The 18,975-nt window shown below is 46.8% G+C and overlaps 1 long non-coding RNA gene and 1 other non-coding gene across 2 annotated transcripts in view; one reads left to right on the top strand and one right to left on the bottom strand.

Annotated features, from left to right (window-relative positions):
* LOC128592543 (uncharacterized) overlaps positions 1-18,975 on the bottom strand; it is a 51,464-nt gene that overhangs the window by 23,499 nt on the left and 8,990 nt on the right. The gene's annotated exons all lie outside the window — the stretch shown is intronic.
* On the top strand, positions 9,507-9,610 carry LOC128592895 (U6 spliceosomal RNA). Its single transcript, XR_008382106.1, has one exon. It is a non-coding gene; the product is annotated as a U6 spliceosomal RNA (small nuclear RNA).

Genomic DNA, 18,975 nt, shown 5'->3' with positions numbered 1-18,975 from the left:
GTGTTGTGGTGGGTGTCTGTAGTCCCAGCTGCTTAGGAGGCTGAGGCAAGAGGATTGCTTGAGCCTATGAGTTGGAGGTTGCTGTGAGCTGTGATGATTCCATGGCACTCTATCCAGGACAACAGAGTTAGACTCTGTCTCAAAAAAAAAAAAAAAAAATTAAGACACCTATAATCCTAGCAGTCTGGGAGGCCAAGATGGGTGGATTGCTTGAGCTCAGGAGTTCGAGACCAGCCTGAACAAGAGTGAGACCCTATCTCTAAAAATTTCTGGGCTTTGTGGCAGGCGCCTGTAGTCCCAGCTACTTGGGAGGCTGAGACCAGAGAATCACTTGAGCCCAGTAGTTTGAGGTTGTTGTGAGCCACAGCACTTTACCAAGGGCAACATAGTGAGACTCTGTCCCCCCAAAAAGAAAAGTATGGGTTTTTCTGATGTTCATTGACTCAACAGGGTCCTCACTGGTGACTTTACAGTCTGAATGGACAGCTTAGTTCCTAATTTGAGCAAGTGACCTGGCCTTAAGAACTGCTTCTGCCTACTGAGAATAGGACTAGGTGATTCTGGGTGACCTGCTACCTAGGTCCAGGGGTAGCCTGGAAATAGCTCTCTGCTCATGTCCACTGTGTTCTATTCCAGCAATCTTTTCTGTTTCGTTGCATGTTGTAGATGACAAAATCCTACAACCTGTTAAGATCAACCTACTTCCCTCTCCAACAGAACTAAAACACAGTGAGGATGCCCTGATTCCACCTGCATCCGTTTTAAGGGCATACTGGCTTCTGGCACTCTCATACGCTATCTAAGGGACTGGACTCCCAGCTCGTTAGAGAAGGAGCCAGGCCTGGGGCTCAGTACAAGGTGAGTTGGAAGTGCATAACACCATACTTCTCTCTCATGTTTTTACTTTGTTTTGAGACAGAGTCTTACCCTGTTGCTGGGCTGGAGTGCTATGGCCTCAGTCTAGCTCATGCAACCTCAACTCCTGGGCTCAAGCAATCCTCCTGCCTCAACCTCTGGAGTAGCTGGGACTACAGGCACCCACCACAACACTCAGCTTATTTTTCTTTTTTCTTTTTTTGTAGAGACAGAGTCTCACTTTATGGCCCTCGGTAGAGTGCCATGGCCTCACTCAGCTCACAGCAACCTCCAACTCCTGGGCCCAAGCGATTCTCTTGCCTCAGCCTCCCGAGTAGCTGGGACTACAGACGCCTGCCACAACTCCCAGCTATTTTTTGGTTGCAGTTTTGGCCAGGGCCGGGTTTGAACCCGCCACCCTTGGTATATGGGGCCGGCGCCCTACCGACTGAGCCACAGGCGCCGCCCTATTTTTCTATTTTTTGAAGACATGGGGTCTTGCTCTTGTTCAGGCTGGTCTCAAACTCCTGAACTCAAGCCATCCTCTCGTTTTGGCCTCCTGGAGTGTTTTTTAAAAAATATTTACAACTTATTTTAGGGATTGGATCTCACTATGTTGCCCAGGCTAGTCTCAGAACTCCTGGCCTCAAGTGATCCTCCCTCAGCCTCTCAAAGTTCTGTGATTACAGGCATAAGCCACTGTACTTTGCCCTCTCTCATGCTTTGTTTTGTTTTGTTTTTTTGAGACAGAGTCTCACTCTGTCACCCTGGCTGGAGTGCAGTGGCATCATTGCAGCTCACAGCAACCTCAAACTCTTGAGTTCAAGTGATGCTCTTGCCTCAGCCTCCTGAGTAGCTGGGACTACAGGGGCCTGCCACAACGCCCAGCTAGTTTTTCTATTTTTTTTTTTTTGAGGCAGAGTCTCACTCCATCTCCCTTAGTAGAGTGCTGTGGCATCATAGCTCACAGAAACCTCAAACTCTTGGGCTCAAGTGATTCTCTTGCCTCAGCTTCCAGAGTAGCTGGGACTGCAGTAGTTTTTCTACCTGCCTCAGCCTCTTAGAGTGCTAGGATTATAGGTGTGTGTAGGTGTGAGCTACTGGACCTGTCCCCTCTTTTTTTTTCTTGAGACAGAGTCTCAAACTGTCACCCTGGGTAGAGTGCTATGGCATCATAGCTCACAGCAACTTCAAACTCTTGGACTCAAGTGATCCTCTTGCCTCATTTTTTTTCTATTTTTAGTAGACACAGGGTCTCGCTTTTGCTCAGGCTGGTTGAGCAATCCACCTGCCTGAGCCTCCCAGAGTGCTAGGATTACAGGTGTGAGCCTCCATGCCCAGCCACCCTCTCACTTTTTTTTTTTTTGGTAGAGACAGAGTCTCACTTTATCACCCTTGGTAGAGTGTCGTGGTGTCACACATCTCACTGCAACCTCCAGTTCCTGGGGTTAGGCGATTCTCTTGCCTCAGCCTCCCATGTAGCTGGGACTACAGGCGCCCACTACAACGTCTATTTTTTTGTTGCAGTTCGGCTGGGGCTGGGTTTGAACCCGCCACCCTCGGTATATGGGGCCAGTGCCCTACTCACTGAGCCACAGTGAGCTTCCTCTCATGTTTTTAAGGAAGGATGCTAAGTACCCCCATGGGCCTCAGGTCTGGGATAGATAGGTACAGGACCCAGCTGCTGGATGGTGCCTCAGAGGACCTCAGCCAGGTTCTGTGGGGCAGGAGCTTCCAGGCATAACCAGTTAAACACACCTTTAGGCAGTATATTTCTCACTTGGGTTTCCAACTGCAAACCAGGCTGGATATCCCTCTCTGTAGGCACATATATCCTGGACATAAGTGCCAGTTACCTTGGATTCCTCACTGACATTAATGCTAATCTCTGGCTGGGTTCTGGGGTGCTCTGTGCCAGGAGAAATGCCTGGAGGTGGCTTCTAGCCAGCTGGCTTGGACAGGGAGGAGAGTGGCCTTTCTTAAGTCAGATGTGTGCTCCTACACATGGCCCTAGAACCCCTGAGTTCATTGCTACCAACCCACTTGCCCCTTGTGATGGACTTCCCAGGCCAAGAAAGGGTGCTAAGCAAAGATCATATCCCTTCTTGATCCAGAGAACATACAGTCCACTCACTCTTTCTATCCAAGGAAGAAATGGATTAAGAGTTTGAGGAAGGGGCAGCACCTGTGGTTCAGTGAGTAGGGTGCCAGCCCCATATACCAAGGGTGGCAGGTTCGAACCCGGTCCGGGCCAAACTGCAACAAAAAAATAGCCGGGCATTGTGGTGGGCGCCTGTAGTCCCAGTTACTCGGGAAGCTGAGGCAAGAGAATCATCTAAGCCCAAGAACTGGAGGTTGCTGTGAGCTGTGACGCCACAGCACTCTACCGAGGGCGACAAAATGAGGCTCTGTCTCTAAAAAAAAGAAAGTTCAAGGAAGACAAAAACTGCTGACATAGTCATAAGGAAAACTCAGAGTTGACCTTTTTCTCGTAGAGAGAACTGAGGCACTGAAGGAGAAAGAAGGATTCAGAATGTCAATACTGAAGCATCAAGACAAAATATAGGTTATGGCCCCAGGCAAAGATATTCATGATGCAGGCAATTTCATCAAAAAGTATTAACATACAATTGAATATTATTTTTTTTCTTTTTTTTGGCCGGGGCTAGGTTTGAACCCACCACCTCCGGCATATGGGGCTGGTGCCCTACTCCTTGAGCCACAGGCGCCGCCCTCAATTGAATATTATTTTTTTAAGCTAGTCAAATTTAGCAGTGAGGGGTTGAATTCCAACTGTAGTGACACTAATGTTAATAAGCTCTGATCACCCTCTACCATTGGAGCAGCCTGAATATTCTTTTTTCATGTTAAGTATTTTATTGTCTGCTGAGGCCAGCAGAGTTGGGTGCAGAGTTTCAGTTTGGGATGATGAAAAGGTTCTGGAGGTACCCTGTTTCCACGAAAATAAGACATCCTCCGAAAATAAGACCTACTTACAGGAATGATAAGATATCCCCTGAAAATAAGACCTAGCACATCTTTGGGAGCACACCTTAAAATAAGACATAGTCTTATTTTCGGGGAAGCAGGGTAGATAATGGTTCTGGGTACACATTGTGATTATACTTAATGCCACTGAATTGTATATTTGAAAATGATTAAAACAGTACATTTTGTTGGGTGCAGTGGCTCATGCCTGTAATCCTACCACTCTGGGAGGCCAAGGCGGGTGGATTGCTTGAGCTCACGATTTCAAGACCAGCCAGAGCAAAAGCGAGACCCCCATCACTACTAAATTAGAAAAAACTGAGGCAAGAGGATTGCTTGAGCTGAAAAGTTGGAGGTTGCTCAGTTATGATGCCACAGCCCTCTACCCAGGACAACAGCTTGAGACTCTGTCTCAAAAACAAAACAGGCTTGGTGCCTGTAGCTCAAGTGGCTAAGGTACCAGCCACATACATCAGAACTGGCGGGTTTGAATCCAGCCCGGGCCAGCCAAATAACAATGACAACTACAACCAAAAAATAGCTGGGTGTTGTGGCCATGCCTGCAGTCTCAGGTACTTGGGAGGCTGAGGCAAGAGAATTGCTTACGCCTAAGAGTTGAAGGTTGCTGTGAGCTGTGATATCACAGCACTCTACTCAGGGCAACAGCTTGAGGCTCTGTCTCAAAAACAAAACAAAACAAAACAAAAACAGAATGAAGCCTGCCTGGTGATGTTGAGATGGATGTCAGCAGCCTCACAACGGCGTCACACCACCCCCGTTAAGACTACGGGGCTGCGGGCGGTGCCTGTGGCTCAGTCGGTAAGGTGCTGGCCCCATATACCAAGGGTGGCGGGTTCAAACCCCGCCCCGGCCAAACTGCAAAAAACCCAAAAAATAGCTGGGCGTTGTGGCGGGCGCCTGTAGTCCCAGCTACTCGGGAGGCTGAGGCAAGAGAATCACTTAAGCCCAGGAGTTGGAGGTTGCTGTGAGCTGTGTGAGGCCACGGCACTCTACCAAGGGCCATAAAGTGAGACTCTGCCTCTAAAAAAAAAAAAAAAAAGACTAGGGGGCTGGGTAGGAGGAAGGGGAAAAAGAGGTAAATGAAATGATGCCAAGTACCATTACTCTTAGATTGGTCTTAGATTGGGCCAGAACAAAACAAGATGAGAGCTAAGAAGCTCAGTGTTGTCATGGTTAACAAGACTTAACAAGAGTTAACTCTTTTTTTTTGAGACAGAGCCTCAAGCTGTCACCCTGGGTAGAGAGCTGTGGCATCACAGCTCACAGCAACCTCCAACTCTTGGGCTCAAGCGATTCTCCTGCCTCAGCCTCCCAAGTAGCTGGGACTACAGGTGCCCGCCACAACACCCACCTATTTTTTGGTTGCAGCCGTCATTGTTGTTTGGCGGAGCCCGGGCTGGATTCGAACCCACCAGCTTAGGTGTATGTGGCTGGTGCCTTAGCTGCTTGAGCCACAGGCGCCGAGCCCAAGAGCTAACTCTTAACAACTTAACAAGAGTTAACAAGCTAAGTGCTGTGACAAATTGTTTTACTTATTAGCTAATTGCCAGATCTGCTCGATGTGACCTATCTGCTAATCTGCTAAATTGCAAGGTTTGGTTCTGTAAAAGGGGTCATCGTGACCCCACACTTTCTTTTTTTTTTTTATTATTTTTTTTTTGTAGAGACAGAGTCTCACTGTACTGCCCTCGGTAGAGTGCCGTGGCCTCACACAGCTCACAGCAACCTCCAGCTCTTGGGCTTAAGCGATTCTCTTGCCTCAGCCTCCCGAGCAGCTGGGACTACAGGCGCCCGCCACAACGCCCGGCTATTTTTTGGTTGCAGTTTTGGCTGAGGCCGGGTTTGAACCCTCTACCCTCGGTATATGGGGCTGGCGCCCTACTCACTGAGCCACAGGCGCCACCCGACCCCACACTTTCTTTTTGCTTCTTTTGCCAACTTTCCTTTTGCTTTTTTTGTAGTTTTTGGCCAGGGCTGGGTTTGAACTGGCTACCTTCGGTATATGGGGCCAGTGCCCTACTCCTTTGAGCCAGAGGCACCACCCTTCTTTTTGCTTCTTCTGCCAACTTTCAGACTAGAAAAAAAACCCAACTTCAGATCCCTCAAGGTTCTCTCAGTCTGCCTTAGACTTTGCTGAGACAGCCCTGCGGTTAGTAAAAGACTCCTTTTTGAACTTCTAATTTGAGTTGCTGGTCCTTATCTCGCCCCATTACAATGTGATCTGATTAACCTACTCAGTTTGCGTGTGGGGTCTCTCCTATCGTGAGCATTAGGCACAGGGTTGCAATGTGTAATTAAGGTATAATTTACATACAGTAAAAGGCAATATGTATATAAATCAATTAATTTTACCTACATTTACATTAAATTTAACTACTACCCAGATCAGGAAGGTTTGGCACCCCAGAATATTTCCTTGTTTCTTTAGCCTAGGGAACAGCCTCCCCTAGAAGTAATCATTGTCCTAACTTCGATCATCAGACATTAGTTCTGCCTGTATGAATGCTGTGTAATTGAAACAACTTATTACATTTACGAACTCTTTTGTGTCCACATTTTTCCTTCAAAAAAAGCCCACATTTTCTTTGAGGCAGGGTCTTGCTCTGTCACCCATGCTGAAGTGCATCATCATAGTTCTCTGCAGTATCAAACTCCTGGGCTCAAGCTATCCTCCTGCTGCACCCTTCTAAGTAGCTAGGACTACACATGAGTGCCACCAGGCTTGGCTTTTGTTCCTCTTTTTTTGGTGGGGGGGTGGATAGAGTCTCACTTTGTCACCCTTGGTAGAGTGTGGTGGCATCACAGCTCACAGCAACCTTCAACTCTTGAACTTAAGTGATTCTCTTGCCTTAGACTCCCAAGTAGCTGGGACTATAGGTGCCCAACACAATGCTTGGCTATTTTTTGGTTGCAGTTGTCATTGTTGTCTAACAGGCCCGGGCCGGGTTTGAACCCTCAAGCCTCAGTGTATGTGGCCAGCGCCATAACCAGTGTGCTTTGGGCACCGAGTCTCTTTTTTTCTTTTGTTTTGTTTTTTTGCAGTTTTTGGCTGGGGCTGGGTTTGAACCCGCCACCTCCGGCACATGGGGCCAGCACCCTACTCCGTTGAGCCACAGGTACCGCCCTTTTTTTCTTTTTTTTAAAGATAGAGTCTTGCTCTGTCACCCTGGCTAGTATGCAGTGGGGTCCCTGGAGCTCACTGCAACCTCAAACTTCTGGGCTCAAACTCCTGCCTCAGCTGCCCAAGTAGCTGGCACTACAGGTGCATGCCATCACACTCAGCTAATTTTCCTATTTCTGAGTCTCTCTCTTGCTCTGGCTGGTCTCAAACTCCTGAACTCAAGCAGTCCCCCCACCTCAGCCTCCCAGAGCCATAGTATTATGTATAGCTGAATTTGTGAGCTAGAGTACCTTAGCCTCCAGCTAATTTTTGTGTGTGTATAGTCTCGCTGTTGCCTTGAACTCCTGGCCTGAGGCAGTTCACCTGCTTCAGCCCCCAAAGTGCTGGGATTACAGGCATGAGCTGCCACACTACCCTCGTTTAATAGATTTCTGAGATTTCTCCATGTTTTTATTTTTTATTTTATTTTATTTTATTTTTTAGAGACAGAGTCTCATTTGTTAGAGAGAGAGTCTCACTTTATAATCTCCAACGTTTGGGCTTAGGCGATTCTCTTGCCTCCGCCTCCTGAGTAGCTGGGACTACAGGCACCCGCCACAACGCCCGGCTATTTTCTTGTTGCAGTTTGGCCGGGGTCGGGCTCGAACCTGCCACCCTCGGGATATGGGGCTGGTGCCCTATTCTCTGAGCCACAGGCGCAGCACTTTTATTTTTAAAATAGAATGTCGGGCGGCGCCTGTGGCTCAGTCGGTAAGGTGCCGGCCCCATATACCGAGGGTGGCAGGTTCAAACCCAGCCCCGGCCAAACTGCAACCAAAAAATAGCCGGGCATTGTAGCGGGCGCCTGTAGTCCCAGCTACTCGGGAGGCTGAGGCAAGAGAATCGCTTAAGCCCAGCAGTTGGAGGTTGCTGTGAGCTGTGTGAGGCCACGGCACTCTACCGAGGGCCATAAAGTAAGACTCTGTCTCTACAAAAAAAAAAAAAAATAGAATGTCACTCTATGTCGCCTTTAAAATAAAAGTCTCACTACAGTGCAGTGGCATCACAGCTCGCAGGAACCTCAAACTCTTGGGCATAAGGGATTCTCTTGCCTCAGCCTCCCAAGTAGCTGGGATTACAGGTGCCACCACAATGCCTGGCTATTTTTCTTATTGTTGCAGTTGTCAGTGTTGTTTTAGCTGGCCCAGGATGGGTTCAGAGCTGACAGCCTTGGTGTATGTGGCTGGCGCCCTACCCACTGAGCCACAGGTGCCACCAGAATGTACATTTCTTGAGAGCTCACTATGCACATGGCATTGTGCATACTGTTGTATGGGGCACACAGATATGAAAAAGGCACTCTAACTTCCCTGTGGCCATTACCAGGGAAGTTACATACATGATCGCAAAAAGGAAGAAGTTAAGTGGCCAAAGTAAGGTTGAGATAAAGTATTATAGGAGTTTAGAGATGAGAAAGATAATTTCCAAATGAGGCAATCAGAAAAGGCTTCACAGGCTTGGCACCTGTGGCTCAAGCGTCTAAGGCACCAGGCCACATACACCTGAGTTGGCAGGTTTGAATCCAGGGCTGGCCCACCAAACAACAATGACAGCTGCAACCAAAAAATAGCTGGGCGTTGTGGCAGGTGCCTGTAGTCCCAGGTACTTGGGAGGTGGAGGCTGGAGAATCTCTTAAGCTCAGGAGTTGGGGGTTGCTGTGAGCTGTGATGCTACAGCACTCTACCAAGGGCAACAGCTTCAGGCTCTGTCTCAAAAAAGAGAAAAAAAAAAAGAAACAAAAGAAAGAAAAGGCTCCACAGAGGAGGTAATATTTGGGTTCAGAGCAGATGGAGAAAGGTGAGTTTAAAGATGTTAACGGATGGCCAGGTATAGTGGCTCACAATTGTAATCTTAGCACTCTGGGAGGCTGAGGCAGGTGGAGTGCCTGAGCTCAGGAGTTGGAGACCAGTCTGAGCAAAAGCGATACCCTCTTTTTTTTTTTTGTAGAGACAGAGTCTCACTTTATGGCCCTCGGTAGAGTGCCGTGGCCTCACACAACTCACAGCAACCTCCAACTCCTGGGCTTCAGCGATTCTCTTGCCTCAGCCTCCAGAGTAGCTGGGACTACAGGCACCCGCTACAATGCCCGGCTATTTTTTGGTTGCAGTTTGGCCGGGGCCGGGTTTGAACCTGCCACCCTCGGTATATGGGGCCGGCGCCTTACCGACTGAGCCATAGGCACCACCCGATACCCTCTTTTTTTTTTTTTGGCCAGGGCAGGGTTTGAACCCGCCACCTCCGGCATATGGGACTGGCGCCCTAATGCTTGAGCCACAGGCGCCGCCCAATACACTGTCTCTTAAAAAAAAAAAAAAATAGCTGGTCATTGTGGTGGGTGCTTGTAGTCCCAGCTACTCAGGAGGCTTGGGCTTAAAACTCATTTGACCCCAAAGAATCTGAGGTTGCTGTGAGCTATGATATCACAGCGCTCCATCAAGGGCAACAAAGTGAGACTGTGTATCAATTTGAAAAAAAAAAAGATGTGCTCCCTTCAGCAGCACATATACTAAAATTGGAATACAGAGAAGATTAGCATAGCCCCTGTGCAAGGATGACACGCAAATTTGTGAAGTGTTCCATATTAAAAAAAAAAAAAAAAAAAGATGTTGTTGGCTTGGCGCCTGTGGCTCAAGCAGCTAAGACGCCAGTCATATACACCTGAGCTGGCGGGTTTGAATCCAGCCCAGGGCCTGCCAAACAACAATGATGGCTGCAACCAAAAAATAGCCGAGTGTTGTGGCGGGCGCCTGTAGTCCCAGCTACTTGGGAGGTGGAGGCAGGAGAATCGCTTGAGCCCAGAAGTTGGAGGTTGCTGTGAGCTATGATGTCACAGCACTCTACCCAAGGGGACAGCTTGAGGCTCTGTCTCAAAAAAAAAAAAAAAAAAATTAAGGGGTGGTTGGGCGTGATGGCTCACACTTGTAATCACACTCTAGGAAGCCGAGGGAGGTAGATTGCTGGAGCTCAGGTTCGAGACCAGCCTGAGCAAGAGTGAGACCCCATTTTTATTAAAAACAGAAAAACTAGCTGAGCCTTGTGGCAGGCCCTTATAGTTCCAGCTACTCAGGAGGCTGAGGCAAGAGGATCATTTGAGGTCAAGAGTTTGAAGTTACTGTGTGCTATGACAGTGCTATGCACTCTACTCAGGGTGATAGAGTGAGACTCTGTCTCAAAATAAAATAAAGACGTTAAAGGCTGGGTTGGTGTGAGCTTTTATTTTTTATATATATTTTATTTATTTATTTTTTTTTTTGAGACAGAGTCTCACTATGTCACCCTTGGTAGGGTGCCGTGTGTCACAGCTCACAGCAACCTCAAATTCTTGGGCTTAAGCGATTCTCTTGCCTCAGCCTCCCAAATAGTTGGGAACACAGGTGGCTGCCACAACTGCTGGCTATTTTTTTGTTGCAGTTGTCATTGTTTAGCTGGCCCGGGCTGGACTCAAACTCACCAGCCTTGGTGCATGTGGCTGGCATGGTAACCACTGTACTACAGGTGCTGAGCCTGGGGTGAGCTTTCTGGATGAAGGGCACAGTGTGAGCCAAAGTTAACTCTGAAAATTTTAGAGTCCATGACCCCTTAAGTTTGTGAGGCCAGGTATAGCTGGCTCACTGCCATATCCCCAACATCAGGCCTGGTCGGGGACACGGAAGATACTCAGTAAAAATGTGTTGCATTGGTGGCGCCTGTGGCTCAGTGAGTAGGGCGCCGGCCTCATATGCCGAAGGTGGTGGGTTCAAACCTAGCCCCGGCCAAACTGCAACAAAAACAAAAAAATAGCCGGGCATTGTGGCGGGGGCCTGTAGTCCCAGCTGCTTGGGAGGCTGAGGCAAGAGAATCGCGTAAGCCCAAGAGTTAGAGGTTGCTGTGAGCTGTGTGACGCCACGGCACTCTACCCGAGGGCGGTACAGTGAGACTCTGTCTCTACAAAAAAAAAAAAAAAATGTGTTGCATTGAACAATGAGTGGTTTAGTTTGGCTGGAGTATAGGGAGCTTGGAGAAGAGGCAGTGAGGAAAAGCATGTTTTTGTTATCCTTTGCTGCATAACACATTCCCTTAAAACTTAGTGGCTTATTACAATAATCATTATCTCACAGTTTCTGAGGATCAGGAATTTGGGAATGGCTTTTTTGGGCAGTTCTGACTTGGAGTCTCAAGAGTTATAATCCTATTTGGCTAGGGCTGCACCATGAGAAGGCCTGTCTGAGACAGGGTGATCCCCATCCAAGGTGGCTTACTCAGATGGCTGACAAGTTGGAGCGGGCTTGGGCGGCAGATCTCACTTCCTTCCCACGGGAGCTCCTCCACAGGGCTTTAGTGTCCTTATGACATGGTGACTGACTTCCACTACAGTGAGTGATCCAAGAGAAAGGAGCCAGGAGGGAGCTATAACCTTTTTTTTTTTTTTTTGTAGAGACAGAGTCTCACTGTACCGCCCTCGGGTAGAGTGCTGTGGCGTCACACGGCTCACAGCAACCTCTAACTCTTGGGCTTACGCGATTCTCCTGCCTCAGCCTCCGGAGCAGGTGGGACTACAAGCGCCCGCCACAATGCCCGGATATATATATATTTTTTTGTTGCAGTTTGGCCGGGGCTGGGTTTGAACCCGCCACCCTTGGCATATGGGGCCGGCGCCCTACTCAGCGCCGCCCGAGCTATAACCTTTTTATGGCCAAGTCTCCAAAGTCATATATAGCACCACTTCTGCCACATTTTGTGCATTAGAGTCTGGCTCACATTCATGGGAAGGAGAATTAACTTCCACCTTTTGAAAGGGAAAAGTGTCAAAGAATTTGCAGACATATTTTAAATCACCACAAATAAAGAAGGCAGGAAAGTTTGTCTGCTCAGACCTCAGGTGTTTTTAGGGCTAAGTGGGACTCTAAGAGTTCCAGCCTCCTGTGGAGACTCAGCTATCCTGCCCTGGTGTTATTGATCCAGAGGACTGTGAGCCCCCAGCAGCATAACCAAGAACAAAGCCAAGACCCAGAGCTGCCTACTGCAGAGGAATCAGAAGTGGTTCAGACCAGAGCAGAGGGTGCTCACATTTGGTGAGCTCATAACTAGAAGACATGAGCCTCTTTTCCCCAGGAGAGTCAGGAAAGGCTTCCTGGAGGTGGCATCTAAGCAGCATTCCTTAATGCTTTTATTAGTGTCCACAGGTATGGTGCTGAGTATATACACAGAAAGTTGAATGTGCATGGTGTCCACATACCAAGCAAGTAATCCTTCAGTAGAGGACATCAGCGGGGTGTCCTCTAATTCAGCGCAATTCTGGAACTATGAAACTACCCTCACAAACTGATGAAGGGGTACAAGGCAAGAACTAAAGTTTTTCCAAAACTCTGTGAAGGAACAGGCTTATCTAAAAATAATGGGCTTGGTGCCCGTAGCTCAGTGAGTAGGGTGCCAGGCACATAAACCAAGGCTGGCGGGTTTGAGCCCAACCTGGACCAGCTAAACGACAACTGCAACAAAAAAAATAGCTGGGCATTGCGGTGGGTGCCTATAGTCCCAGCTACTTGGGAGGCTGAAGTAAGAGAATTACTTAAGCCCAAGAGTTTGAGGTTGCTGTGAGCTGTGACACCAGAGCACTCTACTGAGGGTGACATAGTGAGACTCTATCTCAAATAAATAAATTAAATTAATTTAAAATAATGATAATAATCAGCCACTGTCCCCTCCTTTGCTTGATAATAGTCATTGTCCCTGTTTATTTCCAGCTGGTAGTTGTAAAGATTCTTAAGGTGATGTAAAGATTCTTAACTTTTCTCCATAGATAACATCACCTTTTGGAAATCAAAAGGCAGTTTCTAAGATAACTTCCAGGCCCTGCATTCCAGTAGATTGGCTAACCCACTTAGACCAACAGCCTATACAAAGAAACCGACTAGACTGGAATCATGACCCCAGGAGCTGAAGCAAAACAAGAGATTTCCAGACCCGTATAATAATGTCCACACCCCTATAATTTTGCCCCAAACTTAGCCAGTTAACAAACCTAATTACTTAGTCCCCTGCCTGTTAAACTGTTCTTAAACTCTCTCCCAAATCGGGGGGAAGATGGAGTTGAGAAATTTCTCCCCTCTCCCCGCTTAGTGCTTTGTGGAATAAACTCTTTCTCTGCTGTAAACCCTACTGTCTCTGGGCATTTGCTACCTCTTAGGCAGTGGGCAGATGAACCTCACTGGGCAGCAACATCTACTCAGAAATAGAGTCAGCCTCAAAAGACTGCCCATTTCTGATGCCAATCACAAGCTCCAGTTTGTTTTACCTGTGTTTCCGACTGTCTATAAACTAGGGTTCTCATGACTCCCTCCTTAGGTTCCATAAGTTTGCTAGAGCAGCTCACAGAACTCAGGAAAACACATTCACCAGTTTATTATAAAGGATATATGAAGGATATAGCTAAAGAGACCAAAGGTGAGATATGGGAGAAAGGGCACATATCTTCCATGCACCAACAAAATCTAGGAACCACCAAGTGTTCACCTATCTGGAAGTGCATTTGAACTCTGACCTTTGTGGTTTTTAAGGAGGTTTCATTGCATAAGCATAAGTTGACTAAATACTTGGTCATTGGTGAGGAATTTAACCTTTAGCAGCTCTTCCCTCCCAGGAAGTTGGCAGGTAGGGTTGAAAGTCCCAACCCTCTAATCAGACTTTGGTCTTTCCTGTGACCAGCACCCATCCTGAAGCTACCTAGGGCTGCTAGCCACCAGTCATCTCAATAGCACACAAAAAGACACTCATGGCCAGGTGTGGTGGCTCACACCTGTGATTACAGCATGTTGGAAGGCTGAGATGAGAGGATTAGATGATGCCAAGACATCAAAGCCAGCCTAGTAACATAGCAAGATTCCATTTCTACACAAAATTTAAAAATTCGAGGTATGGTGGTGTATGGCTGGGAGGCTGAGACAAGAGGATAACTTGAGCTCAAGAGTTTAATGATACAATGAGCTATGAGCTATGATGACACCATTGTACTCTAGCCTGGGCAACAGAGTGAGATCTTGTCTCTAAAAAATATAAATAAATAAAAAGACACTTTTGAGATTCTATGAATTTTAGGAGTTGCATGCCAGGAAATGGAGATGAAGACAAACTATAGAAAAGATACAATAAAAATACTGTATTATAATCTTCAGGGACCACCCTCTTCATTGACAAAATATTGCAAGACTGTGAATTTCACAATATTAGCTGGGTACTGTGCCTATAATCTCAGCTACCCAAGGAGGCTGAGGTGGGAGGACTACTTAAGCTCAGTAGTTCAAGACCAGCCTAGGCAACATAGCAAGACTTCTCAATATACATATACATACATACATACATATATATCATAATATCACAAGCTGTTTCCAGTTTTGAGGTATTAATAGTATGAACAGTCTTTTTCTTTTTTTTTTTTTTTGCAGTTTTTGGCCGGGGCTGGGCTTGAACCCGCCACCTCCAGTATATGGGGCCGGCGCCCTACTCCTTTGAGCCACAGGTGCCACCTGAACAGTCTTTTTTATTTCATTTTTTAATTGATACATAATATACATATTTTTCAGGGTACATGTGATATTTGATATATTCATATAATGTATCATAATCAAATCAGGGTAATGGGGATATTTTCACCTTAAACAGTTATCTTTTCTTTATGCTGGAAACATTTGAGTTATTCTCTACTAGCTATTTTGAAATGGACAATATATTAGGGTTTACTATAGTCACTCTACTGATTTATTGACACTAGGTCTTATTTCTTTTACCTACCTATAGTTTGTACCCATTAATCAACTTCTCTTCAGCCAGGTATTGTGGCGCACACCTGTAATCCCAGCACTCTAGGAAGCCAAGGCAGGAGGGATCCCTTGAGCTCACCAGTTCTATTTTTTTTTTGTAGAGACAGAGTCTCACTTTATGGCCCTCGGTAGAGTGCCATGGCATCACACAGCTCACAGCAACCTCCAATTCCTGGGCTTAAGCAATTCTCTTGCCTCAGCCTCCCGAGTAGCTGGGACTACAGGTGCCCGCCACAACGCCCAGCTATTTTTTGGTTGCAGTTTGGCCGGGGCCGGGTTTGAACCCGCCACCCTCGGTATATGGGACCGGCGCCTTACCGACTGAGCCACAGGCGCCGCCCTGAGCTCAGCAGTTCTAAACCAACCTGAGCAAAGACCCCATCTCTACTAAAAATAGAAGAAATCAGCAAGGCATGGTGGTGGGTGCCCGTAGTCCCAATTACTTCGGAGGCTTAGGCAGGAGGATCATCTGAACCCAGGAGTTTGAGGTTGCTGTGAGGTAGACTGAAGCCATGGCACTCTAGCCTGGGGCAACAGAGTGAGACTCTGTCTCTAAAAAACCAAAAGAAGGGCAGCACCTGTGGCTCAAGGAGTAGGGCGCCGGTCCCATATGCCAGAGGTGGCGGGTTCAAACCTAGCCCCGGCCAAAATCCAAAAAAAAAAAAAACCAAAAGAAACCTCTCTTCATTGCCCCCCTCCCCCTTCGTTCTTCCCCTTTCCAGCTTCTGGTAAACATCATACTACTCTTTATGAAAGCCATTACTATGAACATTATTTTTTTTAAAAAATTTTTTTTTTTATTTTTAATTTCAACTTCCTTGTTCATTCTTCTTTGTTTGAAGTACTGTTTTTTATCTTCCTCTGGCGGGTTCTTGATGTTAGTAGAGACGGGGTCTTACTCTGGCTCACACGCTGTTACATAGAGGTCTCGAACCTCTGAGCTCAGGCAATCCACCCGCCTCGGCCTCCCACAGCGCTGGGACTACAGGCGTGAGCCACCACGCCCGGCCACTATGAACATTATTAAACGTGCAGGGGTATGTTTTTATTTCTTTCAGGGAAATACCTAGGAGTAAAATTAAATTTCTTTTTATTCCTTTTGATTGTGAACTTTTTGAGGGCTTATTTATTTTGTTTCTAGCTCCAAGCATAGTGCCTTGATGTATGGTAGGTTCTGAGTAAACCTTTGTTGAAATGAAACATAATTCGGGCAGTGCCTGTGGCTCAGTCGGTAGGGCGCCGGCCCCATATACCGAGGGTTCAAGCCCGGCCCTGGCCAAACTGCAACCAGGGCGTTGTGGCAGGCGCCTGTAGTCCCAGCTACTCGGGAGGCTGAGGCAAGAGAATCGCTTGAGCCCAGGAGTTGGAGGTTGCTGTGAGCTGTGTGATGCCATGGCACTCTACCGAGGGCCATAAAGTGAGACTCTGTCTCTACAAAAAAAAAAAAAAAAGAAACATAATTCAAATACAACATAATTTTTCCACGTTCTATATAATCTGCACCTCTCATTTAGCCGGCTGCTAGCCTAGCAAAATAATGAGCATTGTTTCCTTTAATCTTCCCAATGAAACTCTAAGGTAAGGATTACCATATTACTAGTTAGGAAATAGAGGCCAAACTACATGAGCTGATGAAGGTCTCACAGCAGGTAAGAGACAGAATTTGAAACAGAGGCTGTTGGTCTGTGAAGCCCCTGCATATTTCTCTCTGCTGCTTTTGATTCTCTGAAGTCTCAGCTCCTTTAGTTGCAACCCCTGGAGTGACTGTCACCTTATCTGCTCTCAAGGACTAGGCAAGTCAGGCTATTGCCTTTAGCCTTTTATTGCCTTTAGACAAGAGTGGCTTTTTCCAGCAGAACTCACTTAACCTTGACAGAAGTCAAAACTCTACACCTTTAGAAGGGATATAGTTTACATCAAAATGCTAAATATCAACATGTAAATGTGGAGGGAGAGATGGAATGAAAAATCATCATCCCTGTGCAACCATCACAGTAAAGATTGGTTTAGGAAGGAATCATCTGTGGGTGCTATCCAAATCTAAGGGATAGTGTGATGAGGAGCAGGATGTAAGTCTGCCTTACAGTGTCTATCCACAGATTGCTTATTAGTTGCAAGGGAAAAAATAGTAACAATGGGGCAGCGCCTGTGGCTGAAAGGAGTAGGGCGCTGGCCCCATATACCGGAGGTGGCGGATTTAAACCCGGCCCTGTCCAAAAAAAAAAAAAAAAAAAAAACTGCGAAAAAAATAGTAACAATGCAGAGAAGTCAGAAAACACTCTGACTTGATAACCAAAATTAACATTAGCGAGGAACAGATGGACACCACATGCCTCTGACAGCACCAATTGTGCAGTATTCCAGAGTGGGATGCATTATTGGAATATAACCATGAGAAAACATCAGACACCCCAAATGAAATACATTCTGGGCGGCGCCTGTGGCTCAGTTGGTAAGGCGCCGGCCCCATATGCTGAGGGTTGCAGGTTCAAGCCCAGCCCCGGCCAAACTGCAACAAAAAAATAGCCGGGCGTTGTGGCGGGCGCCTGTAGTCCCAGTTGCTCGGGAGGCTGAGGCAAGAGAATTGCGTAAGCCCAAGAGTTAGAGGTTGCTGTGAGCTGTGTGTTGCCACGGCACTCTACCCGAGGGCGGTACAGTGAGACTCTGTCTCTACAAAAAAAAAAAAGAAATACATTCTAATTTTTTTGTATTTATTTTTGAGACAGAGTCTTACTTTATCACCCTCAGAATAGTGCCATGATATCATAGCTCACAGCAACCTCAAACTCTTGGGCTCAAGTGATCCTCTTGCCTCAACCTCCGGAGTAATTTGGACTACAAGTGCCTGCCACAATGCCTATTTCTCAGAGATGGGGTCTCACTCTTGCTTAGGATGGTCTCAAACTCCTGAGCTCAGGTGATCCACCAAGCTCAGCCTCCCAGAGTACTAGGATTATAGGTAGGAGCCACTGCACCTGGCCTTACATTCTATATTTATTTATTTTGAGATAAGAGTCTCACTTTGTTGCCCTGGTGTCACTGCTCACAGCAACCTCTGACTCTTGGGCTTAAGTGTCTCAGCCTCTCAAGTAGCTGGGACTACAGGCGCCCACCATGATGCCCTGCTATTTTTATTTATTCATTTTTATTTTTTTGAGACAGAGCCTTAAGCTATCGCCATAGCGTCATAGCTCTCAGCAACTTCAAACTCTTGGGCTTAAGCAGTTCTCTTGCTTCAGCCTCCCAAGTAGCTGGGACTATAGGTGCCCGCCACAATGTCTGGCTATTTGGTTTTTTTTTGGTTGCAGTTGTCATTGTTGGTTTAGCAGGTTTGAACCCGCTAACCTCGGTGTATATGGCCGGCACCCTTACCCACTGAGCTACATGAGCTGCCTGCCTGGCTATTTTTAGAGATGGCATCTTGCTCTTGCTCAGGCTGGTCTCCAACTCCTGAGCTCAAGCAATCTGCCCGTTTTGGCGTCCCAGAGTGGTAGGATTAAAGGTCTGAGCCACTGTGCCATGCCACATTCTAATTTTAAAAAGGGGTAGCTGTATCCTTCTAAAATGTCAGTCATAAAAGACACACACACCACAGACATATAAAGGCTGTGAAAATGTTCCACTAGCTCACTGCCTATAATCTAACATTCTAGGAGGCGAAGGTGGGAAGGTGGGTAGGTTGTTTGAGCTCAGGAATTCAAGATGAGCCTAAGCAAAAGTGAGACTCTGTCTCTACTAAAAATAGAAAAACTAGCCAAGTATTCTGGTGGGTTCCTGTAGTTCCTGCTATTCAGGAGGCTGAGGCAGGAGTCTCACTTGAGCCCAAGAGTTGGAGGTTGCTATGAGCTATGATGATGCCTGCCATGGCATTCTATCCATGGCAACAACAGAGTGAGACTGTCTCGAAAGAAAGAAAGAAAAAAAGGAAATTCGGAAGGTATAATTCAGTCTTAGGATGGCAGGGCTTGAAGGACTGACCCTTTGAGAATCCACAGTCCTCTTTTTTCACAAGTGATGTACTTGAGGCCCCTCAAGGAGAAATTAAATAGGAAGTTCAGGGACAGAGATGGGCATGGTACTGCTCTCATTTTTATTTTATTTATTTTCTTAGTTATTTTTAGCATAATAAAGTATCAAGCAAATCCCCTCCCCCTT

The sequence above is a fragment of the Nycticebus coucang genome, chromosome 8 (assembly GCF_027406575.1).
Source record: "Nycticebus coucang isolate mNycCou1 chromosome 8, mNycCou1.pri, whole genome shotgun sequence".
Taxonomy (NCBI): Eukaryota; Metazoa; Chordata; class Mammalia; order Primates; family Lorisidae; genus Nycticebus; species Nycticebus coucang.
This window is presented reverse-complemented; position numbering and strand designations above follow the sequence as displayed.